We start from the raw sequence: 14,930 nt of genomic DNA, 5'->3' as shown, positions 1-14,930 counted from the left end.
CTAATTCCCCTTTGTAATTAATTTCACTATTAGACTCAAAACCACAATCACAGAAGGAACATGAATTTGTTTCTAACAACATGAACCACACACTCTGCTCGCTCCATTTAGAACCCCACCCCCGTTCCTAGGATAGGACAGAGGAGAAGAAAAATTGATCACACCAGGGTAGAAAAAGCACTAGACTAGGAGCCAGGAGTCCTGGCTTCTCCCCTGGCCTTTTCACCACCCAAAGCAAGTCAGCTCTTCGCATTCATTTCCCAATTTTCCTTTCTGTAAAACAGGAGATAGGATGAGATATCTCCGAAGTCCCATCTTTCCAATTCAAAAATTTCATGACCTACAGAGTTTCTCTCTTCTCATGTTTGGTTTATTGTGGAAGGAGTTTTGGTGGCTCCATGGTTAAAAGTTCGGCTGCTAACCGAAAGGTCGGCAGTTCGAATTCACCAGCCACTCCTTGGAAACCCTGTGGGCATACTACTCTGTCCTTCGGGTTGCTATGAGTTGAATGGACTCAGTGGCAACAGGGCTTTTTTTTATATCCACAGTCAAGAAGTCGAATCGTCAAATAAGGGTCTTGCCTTATCTGACTCTCAGGATCTGGGAATACAATTTGCACTGACAGAGCTGCCACAAATCCCAAACGCTGGACGGTGAATTTTGGTAGGGAAGTTATGGCTGCATTCACATAATTTACACACACAGAGGAAAGAACTTTCAAGGACTGGTCCCTGGCTTGGGTGTAGGTACGGGAACTTAGAGAAAACAATCCAAGTTCTTGTTTTTGTGCAGCTTGTTAGACAAGAAGGAGCCCTGGTGGTGCAGTGGTTAAGCTCTAGGCTGCTAAGCAAAAGGTCGGCAGTTCGAACCCACCAGCCGCTCTGTGGGAGAAAGACATAGCAGTTCGCTTCCTTAAAAGATCTACAGCCTTGAAAACCCTATGGGGGCAGTTCTGCTCTGTCCTGTAGGGTCACTATGAGTTGGCATCGACTCAACGGCAACGGGTTTTTGTTGGACAAAGGGCATATGCCCTATCCCAATTCTCTCTCTAGGGTGGAATCACCTTGACCCTCTGATAAAGCAATTAGCACACCTTGAAGAACTTGTGGTAAGGACCCAGGAACAGGGAAAGCAAGACCAGCTGTTGATCACAAATGGTAGTAGTTCCAATTAGGGCAAGGGCAAAAGGAGACATGCTGTTGCATTGTTTCAGTATTATGGCTGGCATGATGTAAAACCACCCTGGGGTAGGTTCTGTAGAGGAAATGACACTCCCAGCAGCACCATCTGTTCTTTTTTGTGTCTGGCATGATCTATATTTTTAACATCGGATGTAACCAAGGTCCACCTGTAAGAGCCCTGTGAGAGCTGTTCTAAACCGCTTTCTTTCTCAGACCTACATTTTACCCACACTCACAGCCCCTCTCCCTCCTCCCTGCCTTGCTGGTTGACTCTCTATTCAGTAAGGATTCCATTTCCCAGCCTAGCAGAAGCCTCCAATCCAGTGCATGGAATTTTTCACAAGGAACGGAAAAGCTTCTGAGAACTATAAATTAAATCTGATAAGAAGGGCTCTGTGGGATTCACAGTAAAGTTCTCTCCATAAAACACGATGACTCAATTTAGAACTGAGGCTTCACCGTGAAAATCCTTTTTTTAAAGAAACAGCACATGTGCACTGAATTTAGGCACTACAGCATCTGTGAACTCTTACCACTGTTTAAAGTTCTGCACCAAAGATTTGGAAACAATGCCATTGGAGAGTTCAAACTTCATAAACACAAAATGTAGGGGACAGTGGGGCATCTTTTCTTGACTCAGGGCAACATCCTCAACACCAAAGGACCAACAGATTTTGCTAAACACCGTTCTTCCTCAAACTGTACAGCCAAATAGACTGTTAATTCCAAAGCAGAAATACTGATGTAGCTTTTTAAAATATTTCCTTAAGAAATAAGAACATATTTCCACACAAAAACATGTACATGGATCTTCATAGAAGGATAATTAATAAAAACCAAAAATTGGAAACAACTCAAACATCCATTAACTAATGAATGGATAAATAAAATGTGGTACATCAAAAAACCCAGTGCCATCAAGTTGACTTCGACTCATAGTGACCCTACAGGACACAGTAGAACTGCCCCCACACGGTTTCTAAGGCTGTAATCTTTACGGAAGCCAACTGCTACATCTTTCTCCTACAGAGTAGCTGGTGAGTTTGAACCATCAACCTTTTGGTTAGCAGTTGAGTGCTTATCCACTGTGCCGCCAGGGCTCCATACAATGGAATATTATTTGGCAATAAAATGGAACGAAGAATTCACACATGTTACAACATGGATAAACCTCAAAAACATTATGTTAAGTGAAAGAAGTCAGTCACTAAAGACCCCATATGACATGATTCCATTTATAGTGAAATGCCCAAATAGGCAAATCGAAAGTGATAGAAAGTAGATTAATGGTTCCCTACAGCTAGGCTAGGGGATTATGGAGGAATGGGGAATGACTACAAATAGGATTTCTTTTTCAGGTAATAAAAGTGTTCTAAAAAAGTTTGGCAGTTCCTCAAAAAGTTAAACACAGAACTACCATATGGCCCAGCAATTCCAATCCTAGGTATATACCCAAAAGAACTGAAAGAAGGAACTCAAACTGAATCTTGTACACCAATGCTCACTGCAGCACTGTTCACAAGAGCCAAAAGGTAGAAATGGCCTAAATGTCCATCAACAGACAACAACAAAATGTGGCAGATACATACAATGATATATTACTCAGCCATAAAGAGAAATGAAGTCCTGACACATGCTACAACATAGATTAGCCTTAAAAAGGTTATGCTGAGTGAAATAAGGCAATTATAAAAGGACAAACATTGTACAGTTTCACTTATATGAAACAGGCACATGTACAGAGACCAAAGTTGATTAGTAGTTATCAGGGGTGGGAGAGAAGGGGAAAGAGGAAGGCTCCACTTAGGGCACACTGTGTTTCTGTTAATGGTGGTGGAATAGCTTGGGTAGTGGTGATAGTTGCACAATATAATTAACTTAATTAATGTCACTAAATAGTACATATAAAAAATGTTGAATTGGCAAATGATTTGTTTTATATATATACACATGTATAACCACAATAAAAAATTAGATTATGGTAATGGATTGTACACATTCAATGGGTGAATATGTAAATTACATCTCAATTAAGCTGTTAAAAAAAAAGACAACAAAATATAAAAAAAAAAAAAATCTCCTTGAGCAAAACTAGAAATAATCTACATGTATGAAGGATCTCTAAATCTAAGAGCACTTATTCAATGGAACATCACGAAGCCATTAAAAATAACTATAAAGGTTATATATCATCATAGGAAAATATTTATAGTATAATGCTAAATGGAAAAAAACAGAATACAAAATTGAATTACAGGAATTGCCAACTAAAAGAAAAAAGGGAATACATGGAAATGGCTTTGTGTTAGGGTGGTTGAATCAGTGATTTTCCCCTTCTATTTTCCAAGCTTTCTGTAATCTTGTCCTGATGTACTGACAATTTAAGAAAAAGAAAAAAAATTCCCCTCAGCCTTCCTGTATTAGACAGTTTGCCTAGGCTACTACGATTTAAAATGCAAAATAAGCAAAACCACGTTGTTCCCCTTTTCAACTGATGGGAACCTTCTACCCGCTTAGTTTACTGAGAACAACCCAAAGAGGGACGAGTTGGATAAACAGCCTCCTATTCCATTCCCAGAAACCCTGGTGGCATAGTGGTTCAGAGCTACGGCTGCTAACTAAAAAGTCGGCAGTTCAAATCCACCAGGCGCTCCCTGGAAACCCTACGGGGCAGTTCTACTCTGTCCTATAGGGTCGCTATGGGTCGGAACCGACTCAACGGCAAAGGGTTTTGGGGTTAATCCATTCCAAGGTGCCAGTTTCATTTTACTGGCTTTGTCAGAAGCCAAACCCTAATCTAGTCAACCAAAATTTCAGCAAGGACAGTTTACACAAAGGACAATTCCACACTCTGGTCTTAAAGTTCTGTGGGTGAAGGCAAGTCACTGTTGGCAGTAGGCTGGATTTGGAAAGATTAAATGTTCCTCCTCCTTAAGAAAGAATGGTAAAAAGTGGGGAGGCTGAGAAGGAGTCCCTATTCGCATCTCTTCTCTATGGTATTGTGTTCAATCTCCAGCTGGAGGAGAATAAGAATCCCGAATCATTTAACTTTTCACCACAGAAGACCTTCTTCTGATTAATGAACTGTCAGTCACCACCTCTGCCATCTGCAAACCACATGAGAACCTATTACTGTCATCAGGAATCCCAGGCTAACTTCCTCCAAGTCTGGCAATAGGGCCAGGCCTACCCCCACCCCCCAAAAATTATAAGGTTTATGTATGTGCATATGTGGAGGGGATGGGAAAGAGAACATGTAATGGACATTGCTATCAGGTAATTTTAAAGATCTACTAACACTGGCCACAGTAACAGGGAACTACATCTGTTTCTGCTTGAGACAAATGCTTCAGTAATATCCTGTTTCTGGAGTACAGCATGGATTCTTGGCATGCAGCCTTCAGATGTTTCAAGGGTGGCTATTTTCCTTTTCGAGATATAAGAATCCAGGAGGGAGGGTACAACACGGGCCACACCAGTGTCTGCGAAACCCGCTTCAGTTCTCGCTGAAGTTGCTGCCTTCCTGCTGTTGCTATCCCCAATACCTTCACAGCGACTGGCTGTCCCCCTGCCCCAACAGTGGCACAGGTCACCTTTCACAGCTGATCCAGCCCAGCACCACTGCGAGGTCTACCAGCAGAATGAAGACGTCCATACTCAGGTAAGAACCAAGAGGATGAGAGAGCAGATGGAGGAGTGCTGCTTGTTTCTAGGCCGACAAACTAAGAAGGAAAGAAAAAGGACACCGTCGCAGACAGGCATGAGCACAAGTAGAAGGACGCACCTACAGGTGCCTGAGAGGCTCTGCCACTACAACCTAAGCCTTGTAAGAGGTATCTTGCTCCCCAGCATCTCTAGTTTTCAGATGAAAGGTTTTTACAGACACTCATGAACTGAAAATCACCCAAGGGGACAAGGCTATTGCCTTAAAGCCAGGCCAGGGTGGCAGTGAACAGAACTTGGTGCTCAAGGGTACTTGAAATTGTTTCATGGGTCTCAGGTCCACATCTGTTAGCAGCTTCAAATTCCCATGACAAAGTCCCTCACCCGCCCAACCTCAAGCTCTAGCTTTCACTCCCACTAACACGGAAACAGCCCTCCCACATTACAGGTGATATTTCTCACTGCTCGTTTCCAGATTTTCTGCAATGTGGCAACATAACTTTAAAACGTTAATTTTTTAAAAAATCATTCCTGAAATGAAATCTCACTAAGAAGAGATATGTGGGTGACCCTTAGATTGAAGCCATCTTGAGGAGAAACTAGGGGAAAAGAGTTTCTATGATCACATATGCATTTGTCCCAATGCTCACCCTTAACCCAAGTTATCTTAATCCTCAGTACTGAGTCTGCAAGAGAGCAGTATTTTTCTAGCAAGTTAACTTCTGGCCCTGACTGGTAAGCAAGGCCTTTCAAAGTTTAAAATAAATAAAAAAAAAAAAAAAAAGACACAGGCCTCCTTCCTCTATTTGTTCCTTCTCATCTTTCTCCTACTGCCTGAACTTCAGACCACTACCACCAAAAAATGCCCCCAAAACAAGGTTTCCCTACTGTCCAGACAGAAAGAGGATGGAAAATGAATCCCGCTTGTTAGCCTCAACTAGGACATCGTATGTCAATTCAGAAGGTGAGTAAAATGCTTCATGCATGGCAATTACACAATCTACCCCATGAATCCGCTGACGTTCAGGCTACAAGGGGCCCATTCCATAACATGCCTCCCAGTGAGATTCTCCCTGGTGGTGCAACAGTTAAGTGCTCAGCTGCTAACTAAAAGGTTGGCCGTTCAAACCTACCCAGCAGCTTTGTGGGAGAAAGACCTGGTGATTCGCTTTCATAAAGATTATGAGTCACTATGAGTTTAAAATCGGCTGAGCACACCCAACAACAACAACTGGAAGCCCAGAGAGGAAAGACAAGTGCGTGTGTTCTCTGGCCTTCCTTCACTGCTGGCAATCGGTTCTGCTTCAGACATCCTCCTGGCTCACTTCTGTTTCGGTACGAAAATCAGGAAGATTATGTGGCTCACTCATTTTTTTTTAAGATATTGTAATTCTCTGAGGTCACAAAGGATACCAGAAGTAAGCTGGTTGTCAGAAGAGCTAAGGATACAGAAAAAGAGCACAAGGAAAGGTCTGAAACAAAATGCAAGTTTTGGGGGTGGGTGGGTGGAAAGTCATGGAGGGAGTGTAAGAGTACTTAGTAGCTATAAACTTAAAAGAAGGTCTTTGAAGAAGCCAGGAGAATTATTACCTCTGGAAGGTGCACGTGCGTGCATGGAGGGGAAGGGGAGCGGGAAGAACTGCTGCCCCAGCGGCAGCAAAGGAGGAAATTCCCTGCCAGGAGACACATCATTACATAAGAGCCCAAGTTCCTTCACCACACAGTGGAGGCCGCCAGGAAAGGAGACAAAGTGCTGAGGTCTCTTCACCCGCCAGCCCGCATCTGTAACACCTCATTCTACCTTCCTTCCTCTTCTTTTAATCCACCCAAATTCTGGCCTCAGCAAATAAGTCAAACTCTGCCATTGGACAGTAAGCTTGCACTCAAGAGTTTAAACACTGCAGGGCAGAGGCTGGGCAAGCGCTGCTCTGAGCACCCAGGGACCTGTCCCCATCTGGTTGTCAGTAAGAATGTGTTTTCATCTGCCATTTCTACTACGGGATCCAAAAAGTCACCCTGCAGACAGGAAGTCCTATCTATTAGGGCTCACACCAGTAGTGTCATCTGCTTAACTAACTGGACAGAAGTTCCTTAAGCAGCAACTAGCTTTAAGTTCCTTAAAGCTAACAACATAAACCAAAATAAATTGACTTGGACTAGGAACTCCATGAGAGCATGGCTGGGTTCTTACTCATTGCAGTATCCTCAATGCCTAGCACAGCACCCGACACACATTTTGTATCACAAACTAAATGGAAAGATGAAAGGAAGGAAGGATAAATGAAGGTTGTGCAAACATACTAGAAGTGTGTATCTGGGAGGAAGAGTTGGAAATGCTCAAACCAAAAAATTCACTGCCGTCCAGTCAATTCCTACTCATAGCGACCCTATGGGACAGAGAAGAACTTCCCCAATAGAGTTTCCAAAGAGTGGCTGGTGGATTCAAACTGCCAACCTTTTGGTTAGTAGCTGAGCTCTTAACCACTGCACCACCAGGGCTCGTGATCTGACAGGCTGAGGAAGTATAATGCTTTGAGAAGGTTCCAGAAAGAATCTGGTTTCAATTTTACCAAAAGGTAAACACACTAGAAACTAACAGTGTAATGAACAAACTGTGTGACCCTGGGCAAGTTATCTAACTTGTCTAGGCTTGGTCTCAACTGGAAAAATAGGGTTAACAACAATATGTACCTTAAGTTTGTTTATTAAACGAGATCAAGAAAGTAAAGTTCTCAGCACAAAGGTTTATACACAGTAAGTTCTCAAGAATGTTTCCCTATTCTTGTTATTACTGGAGCCCTGGTGGAGCAGTGGTTAAGAGCTGAGCTGCTAACCAAAGGGTCGGCAGTTTGGATCCACCAGCTGATCCTTGGAAACCCTAGGGGCAGTTCTACACCATCCTATAGGGTCGCTATGAGTCAGAATCTATTCAACAGCAAAGGGTGCTGCTACTATTGCTACTTTATTAAATACCTCCTTTACTGAGGAGCAGACATACCCCGCCCCAACTATGCAAAAATTTTCACTTCTGGCTGAATGCACCTCTAGCTAAAAACCCAAAACCCAGCAAAGTCAGAACTCAATGCTGAGCACATGTCTCTTCTAACCTCCACTGATGGTTACAATCTGGGTGTGGAATTCCCAAAACAGAAAAGGTGTGTAAAGGTGTGTACGTGCGTTACATTCACAGATATAAACATGTTTAAAGAGCCCTGGTGGTGCAGTGGAAACCCTGGTAGCATAATGATCAAGAGCTACGGCTGCTAACGGTCGGCAGTTCAAATCCACCAGGCACTCCTTAGAAACTCTATGGGGCAGTTCTACTGTGTCCTATAGGGTCGCTATGAGTCAGAATTGACTCAATGGCAAGGGATTTGGTTTTTTGGTTTGGCGGTACAGTGGTTAAGCGCTCAGCTACTAACCGAAAGGTCAGCCATTCAAACCCACCAGCGGCTCTGCAGTCTACTTCCATGAGGATTACAGCCCTGGAAACTCTATGGGGCAATTCTACTCTATCCTATCTAGCGATAGGTTCGTGGGTTATATATACACACTTATAATATATATATGTTAATATGTGTACCTGTGTGTATATTCATAGACTCGGAGTGGTGCAAAGGGTTAACGAATTCGGGGAAGGCTGGAGTCCACCCAGAGGCATGCTGGAAGAACGACCTGGTGATCTACTTCCAAAAAATTAGCCATCAAAAACCCTGTGGAACGTAGTTCTACTGTGACACCTAGGGGGTTGCCATGAGTCAGAATCCATTCTACACCAAAAAATTATATATGTATATGTATGCATTTGTATACATACAAACACGAAAGCAACAAGAAATGAACTACTGCGAAGAGTGAAAAGACATTCCTCCCACCACTGTAGGTCTGGGGAGTATACACCTGGAGTACCTGTAGTTTAACTGAACTGGGTAATTTTACTCGCTGCACCTCCATAACAGAGCACACACAACCCCCGTGAGCAAGAGCAACACAGCCCAGCATGCTGGCTGCCACGAGAGAAAATTCTGTTGAAACAGCATTAGGCCTCTTTGTTGAAACGTGAACTTCGCTCTAACCCGTCAGCGACTTGATTCTGACGCCTCTTTTCTCTTGGGCCTTGCTGTTCCCATAAACGCCTCCCCCTCCTAATCCCTTCACAGGTAACTTTTTCCACTTCTGCAGCCCCACAGTCACCACTCTGGTGGGGGTCAGACCTACACTAATGTTTGAAGTCTCAACACCAGGAGTAAAAAAGAAAGTCTGTCTCTCTATGTAAAACAGGAAGTGGTTTCGATGAGTTGCAGCTCAGATAATAAGAAAAGTTTTTGAGACTAAAGAGCAGACAAGGCGCGGGGGCTCCAGAAAACTCAGGCGCGCACACACCGGCTCCACGGCTTCCTCAGGAAATCCACCATCGCTAAACCAGCGCTGCCCCAGCGCGGGACCTGCGCGCTTTGCTCGGCTGGAGGGTGCAAACTAACAGTAATAAAGAGGGCCTCTGCCTACCTCCGTCCCTCCTCCTCTCCGCCGACCGCACAGTGCGGTTTCCACCTTAACTTCCAGGTAGGAACCGCGGCCCTACACGCCCGGCTCTTCCGACTCTGCCCGGGCAGTGACGCGGGACAGCGCGCCCTGGAGCTCCCGGCCGCCGACCTGCCGTCCATTCCTCCTCCCGGCCTCCGCACATCCCACACCGTCTGCCTGCCGGCCGGCCGGCCGCCCTCCCAGCCCCGCGCCCCGCCCGGCCACCGCAGGGCACCCGGCGGCGGTGCTCGCGGCCGGGCGTCCGGGTGACAGCGGGGCCGGCGGGTGGAGCAGCCGCTACAGGCCGGATCCCCGGCCGGCATCCCCACCGGGGCAGTGCACACTGACCTCCGTCCCCGAGCCCCTGACAGCCGGCCGGGCGCGCAAGTGACACAATGCTGGTCCTCGCCGCCCCCCGGCCGCGGTGACAACTCACCCGGTGAACGGCGCGGCGACCTCCGGGAAGGGGGCGCTCGCAGCTTCCGCGGCGCCGAGATCCGCTCCGTCGCCTACACGCGCCCGCAGCCCTCCCGGGTCTAAGCGAGGCCCCGCGTGCCCTTGTCTGGCTCGTGTTGGCCGGCCCTGCGGGAGAGAAGGCGCAGGCGAGGGAGGGGGCGAGACCGTCGCCGGCTTCGGAGAATGGAACGCGTCGGCGGCGCCCGCGTCACTTGCCCAGCTGTAACGCGCGGAAAGGGGAGGGCCCCGCAGGGGGAGGGGGAGGGGTGGGGAAAGAGGCGGGGCGAGGCACACACGCAACAAGCGCCGGCGTCTCGCCGCCGCGACCGCCCCGCTGGGAGGCCCCGCCGGTCGACCGGCAGTCAGCACGCACGCGCCGCTGGCCGGGCCGCACGCCCCGCGGGAGGCTGCGGGGGGGGCTTTAAAGGGACAGTCGCGCTGACTGTGCTGGAGCGACGGGGCCGTGGAACCTGCTCGGGGTGCTGTGCGTTCGCAGAGCGGTTCCACTTCTACTACTATTATTTTGTTCATTATTATTATTATTATTATTATTATTATTATTATTATTATTATTATTATTATTATTATTATTATTATTAGGTCCTCAGTATAAAGAATTGGATTGTTCTCTGGTTTACAAAAAAAAATTTTTTTTTTTTTTCACGCTTGTGACTTTATGAGCTCTTGAATCACTCGCCAGGTCTTATCTCCGAAGCAGCTCATAGTCTCCCTGTTAAGCAGTACAGTGTACTTCTCAAACTACAGTATGTATCCTAAAAAAATACCCTACCAACCTCAAAATTGCCCCGGGGAGTGTGTGTAAAAATGCAGATTCGGGGCCATACCTCCAGCTTTTCTGATTCAGTAAGTCTTGAGACTGGCGATCTGCTTCCAAAAGGTTACAGCCTTGACACCCTGTGGAGCAGTTCTCCTCTGCACAGTGGGGTCACTCTACTCTGCAATCTTTCTTTCCAAGGAGCATTCCAAAGTGATTCTTGAGGCCCTAAAAGCACACCTCCGACCTCAAGGATGAGAAAACTGAAGTTGAGAGCTAGGACTGGCAGAGCCTAGGCTAGAACCCCGCCACCCTCCTAACCTTATTTCCCATCCTGAGCCTTGGCTCATTGGAGCTATTTTCCAGTATATACTTTGTGAGCAGTGTGCGCGTTTACGGCTACATCATTTACTGGAGATCTCTCACTGTGGCCTAAGAGATAAGTCCTTGGTTTACATGTCTGCAGAGCCTGCGGCTCCTTGATGGCAGTTACTCTGGTTTTATCTCTGTGCCCCAGGACCTTGCACACTGCTTGCCTCACAGGTGCTCCATAAATGTTGAGGCACTCCTACTTGAAAATCAGTAGCCCAGTCTGCTTTTAGACCCACACACTCCTGCCTTCCTGAAGCTAGAGTCTGGCAGGCCCCTCCTCCCAGCTGCTCTTTGGACAAGAATGCACACCTCAGGGCCTCTCACCAGACCTAGCTCTAATAGAAAAAAAAAAAAAATAGGTTCTCTGTAAAAGTGCTGTGAATCTACAGGGCCTGTCCTTGAGGTAGCTCAAACAAGGTAAGCAGGGTGCCCCTCCCGCATGCGCACACAGCGATCGCCAAGAGAACCCTCCCCGCTACCCTGCCCCACAGAATGTATGGCATGTTGCTACGTTTTCTGTAAGCCTATCCTTGCTCATCATTCTTTCTTCCTTGACTGGCTGAGTCCAGATTCACCTGAGAAGAACACAGCCCATGCATGCCCCAAGCCCCAAAACCTCCTTGCTCATCTCTCCCCCATCCCCCCCCCCCATTCTGGGCTCACTGCTCAGGCCACCAGAGGGTTGGAGAGCAATCTCCAGAACTGCCTGGGACAGCAGCAGAGCTCAGAAACACCTGTGTGGGCAGAAGAAACACCCCAGGCAGACCCAAAGCTCAGAAAGGGGACAACAGGGAAGGAAGCAAGGGAAATGGTAGGCAGGAATTGGAGAAGATAAATGGAGAGAAGGATGAAAGAAGAGAGGAAAGGGAAGAAGGTGGCATACACACACAGGTCAGATCATCCATGAAGGCAGGTTGGTGTAGTGGAAGACAGGTTGGGAGGCTCTGCATTACAGGTAGCTTGGCCATTAACCCACTCAGTGACCTCGTACGAGACGCTCACATCTGTAAAATGGCTTCTGAGACCCTATACAGATCTATCACTCAGTTGTGTGTTACTGATGTGTGAGTCATACTTAAACATCCTCCCTAGATTCCAAGCATCCGCAGAATGAAATCCAAACTGCCAAGCCAGGACTGTGTCCAGTGCTCTCCACGACCTGGCCCAAACCCTCTCCATTCCTCCACACCACCAGACAGCCTCTAATAAGCCACCTGCTTTCACATCTCAGAGCCTGTCCCCATGCTGTTCCCTCTACCTGGAATGCCCTCCAGACTTACTTTTTGCATCCTTTCCAGAGCCCCTCGTGGGTATCAATAGCTCCTTTTCTTGCCATTCTGTGGCACTTTGGTTGAGCCTCAGTTTAGCATTTAGTTCCTTCTGTTTTATATTGCCAAGATCAGGATTCGTCTCTTTTCTCCCTTTGTGAATAAATGCTGGCTCCCCGGCCACTCTTCTGCCCCCTCACCCTCCTACCTGAATTTTCTACTGCCTCATCAGTTGTTGTTGCTGTTAGGTGCCATTAAGTTGGTTCCAACTCATAGCGACCCTTTACACAACAGAACAATACACTGCCGGGTCCTGCCGCATCCTCACAATTGTTGCTACACTTGAGCCCATTGTTGCAGCCACTGTGTTAATCCATTTCCTTGAGGGTCTTCCTCTCTGTTACCTTCTACTTTACCAAGCATGATGTCCTTCTCCAGGGACTGGTCCCTCCTGATAACATGTCCAAAGTATGTGAGATGAAGTCTCACCATCCTTGTGTCTAAGGAGCATTCTGGCTGTACTTCTTCCAAGACAGATTTGTTCATTCTTCTGACAGTCCGTGGTATATTCAATATTCTTCACCAACACCATAAATTAAAGGCATCAATCCTCAGTACCCAAAAGCCAAGCCCATTGCCGTTGAGTCGACTGCAACTCATAGCGACCCTATAGGACAGAGTAGAGCTGCCCCGTAGAGTTTCCAAGGAGCACCTGGTGGATTCGAACTGCTAACCTTTTTGTTAGCAGACATAGCTCTTAACCACTATGCTACCAGGGTTTCCCAGTCCTTAGTAGAGCTGAGCAAAAGCTCTTGTTATTTCGCCTCATGGACTTTCCTCTTCTCACCTACAAAATGGGGACTTCCTGGCTAGGTTTAAGTATTATTTTCATGTTATTGAAGACAGAATCCCCAAGATGAGGGTCAAGAACAATTTTAATTTAGATATTCTCAAAGGGGAGGAGCTATTAATTTTTTTTTTAAAGAGTTGTTAATTTTAATAGATTATGGAGATAGAATTCACACACCATATAATTCACTCATTTAATGTGTACAATTCAATGGTTTTTAGTGTATTCACAGAGTTGTGCAACCATCACCGCAATCAATTTTAGAACACATTTACCATCCCAAAAAGAACTCTGTACCCATTAGCGGTCACTCCCCATTTTCCCCCAAGCCCCCTTCCAGCTGTCAAAAACCTAAATGCGCAGAGAAACACAATGTGTTAGGGTAACAGAACATATTTATTGTGAGTAGGTCCCATTCGAATTAGGGTAGCCCTGTCAACCCAAAGGTATCAGGAAAGCATTCCAATAGTGAAAGCAGGTTACGTAGGTGGGGTCCCAGGAGGATAGTCTACTGAAGGTCATTGTAATTCTCCAAAAGAGCCCAATGCCTAAGACAAAATGATCTCCACTAAGCTGCTAACTAGGTTATTGTTTGACTTGAAGATGACTTTATGAAAACAGCTCCTTAAAGTCTCAAGGTTCAAAAGTACACCTAAGAGTGGATGGCCTGGGTTGGTCACCTCAACTCCAGGGACCCAGAAATCTGGGTTCCAGGAGAATTAGGACAGTTTCTCACAGTGCTAGGCAACCACTAATTTACTTACTGTCTCTATAGATTTGCCTACTCTGGATATTTCACTTAATGGGATCATACAATATGTGGTTTTCATAATTGATTTTTTGTATCTTACACATAGCACAGTGAATTTTAAGGCCAGAGCTCATTTTTTTTCTTTTCACTTATTTATTCAGATCCTACCTGTTCTAAAGGACTTCAAATGGCTCATGGAGCTAATATTCCTGAGCCTTTCCAGATTTCCAGTACAAACCACCTAGGTACTCTAAATCTAGGCACTGGAAAATGGCATGGGAGTTAGACTAGCCCAGGTTGGTGGGGAGTAGAGTGGCCAGTTTGCCTGGGACTAAGGGGTTCCTGGGATGTGGAACATCAGTGCAAAACCACAACAGTCCCTGGCAAACCAGGACGAGTTAGTCACCCACTGGTCATGGTGCATGGTATTCCTTCTCACTATCCCAGGAATCTAACAAGAGGCTGTGCCTTTACCACTTACAGGGTAGGATAGAGTTTGGCTCCCTGAAAATGAGGGACAGAAAAGGCTCAAATAAGTGAATGGTATCTTGGTTGCTATCATTATTATTTATAATAGCGGTAATGATAGCTGCCATTTATTGAACACCTGCTATGGCTACTAACCAATAAGTTGGCGGTTCAAATCCATCCAGAGGCACTTTGAAAGAAAGTCCTGGTGATCTATTTCCACAAGATCACAGCCATTGAAAACTCTATGGAGCAGAATTCTACGCTGAAACAAATGGGGTCCCCAGGAGACGGAACTGACTCAACGGCAACCGGTTTAGCTTTTCCTTTACTATGTGCCACGTGGATCCCTGGTGGCACAGAAGTTAAGAGCTAACCAAAAGATTGGCAGTCTGAATCCACCAGCTGCTCCTTGGAAACTCTGTGGGGCAGTTCTATTCTGTCCTATAGAGTCACTATGAATTGGAATCGACACAACCACAACAGGTTTATGTGCCAGGTACCAGGTAGGGACTTTATATACATAACCTCTAATTTTGACAACAGTCCTGCAAATTCATTATCATTACCATCATTTTACCTATGAGGAAACTGAGGCACAGAGAGATTTTTATTTTTAATG

General features: G+C 46.0%; 1 protein-coding gene across 4 annotated transcripts in view; it reads right to left on the bottom strand.

The window, feature by feature from the left end:
• Positions 1 to 10,078, bottom strand: part of SUSD6 (sushi domain containing 6) — a 102,541-nt gene extending 92,463 nt beyond the window's left edge. For 2 of the 4 annotated variants that reach the window (XM_049897333.1, XM_049897326.1), the window contains exon 1: positions 9,805 to 10,078. The gene's annotated coding sequence lies outside the window, so the exon portion shown is untranslated. Of the gene's footprint in view, positions 1 to 4,774; positions 4,904 to 9,716 lie in introns of all 4 variants that reach the window. The other 2 variants (XM_049897330.1, XM_049897327.1) reach the window with 2 other exon arrangements.
• Between the last annotated feature and the right edge of the window lie 4,852 nt (positions 10,079 to 14,930).

The sequence above is a fragment of the Elephas maximus genome, chromosome 10 (assembly GCF_024166365.1).
Source record: "Elephas maximus indicus isolate mEleMax1 chromosome 10, mEleMax1 primary haplotype, whole genome shotgun sequence".
Classification (NCBI taxonomy): domain Eukaryota; kingdom Metazoa; phylum Chordata; class Mammalia; order Proboscidea; family Elephantidae; genus Elephas; species Elephas maximus.
This window is presented reverse-complemented; position numbering and strand designations above follow the sequence as displayed.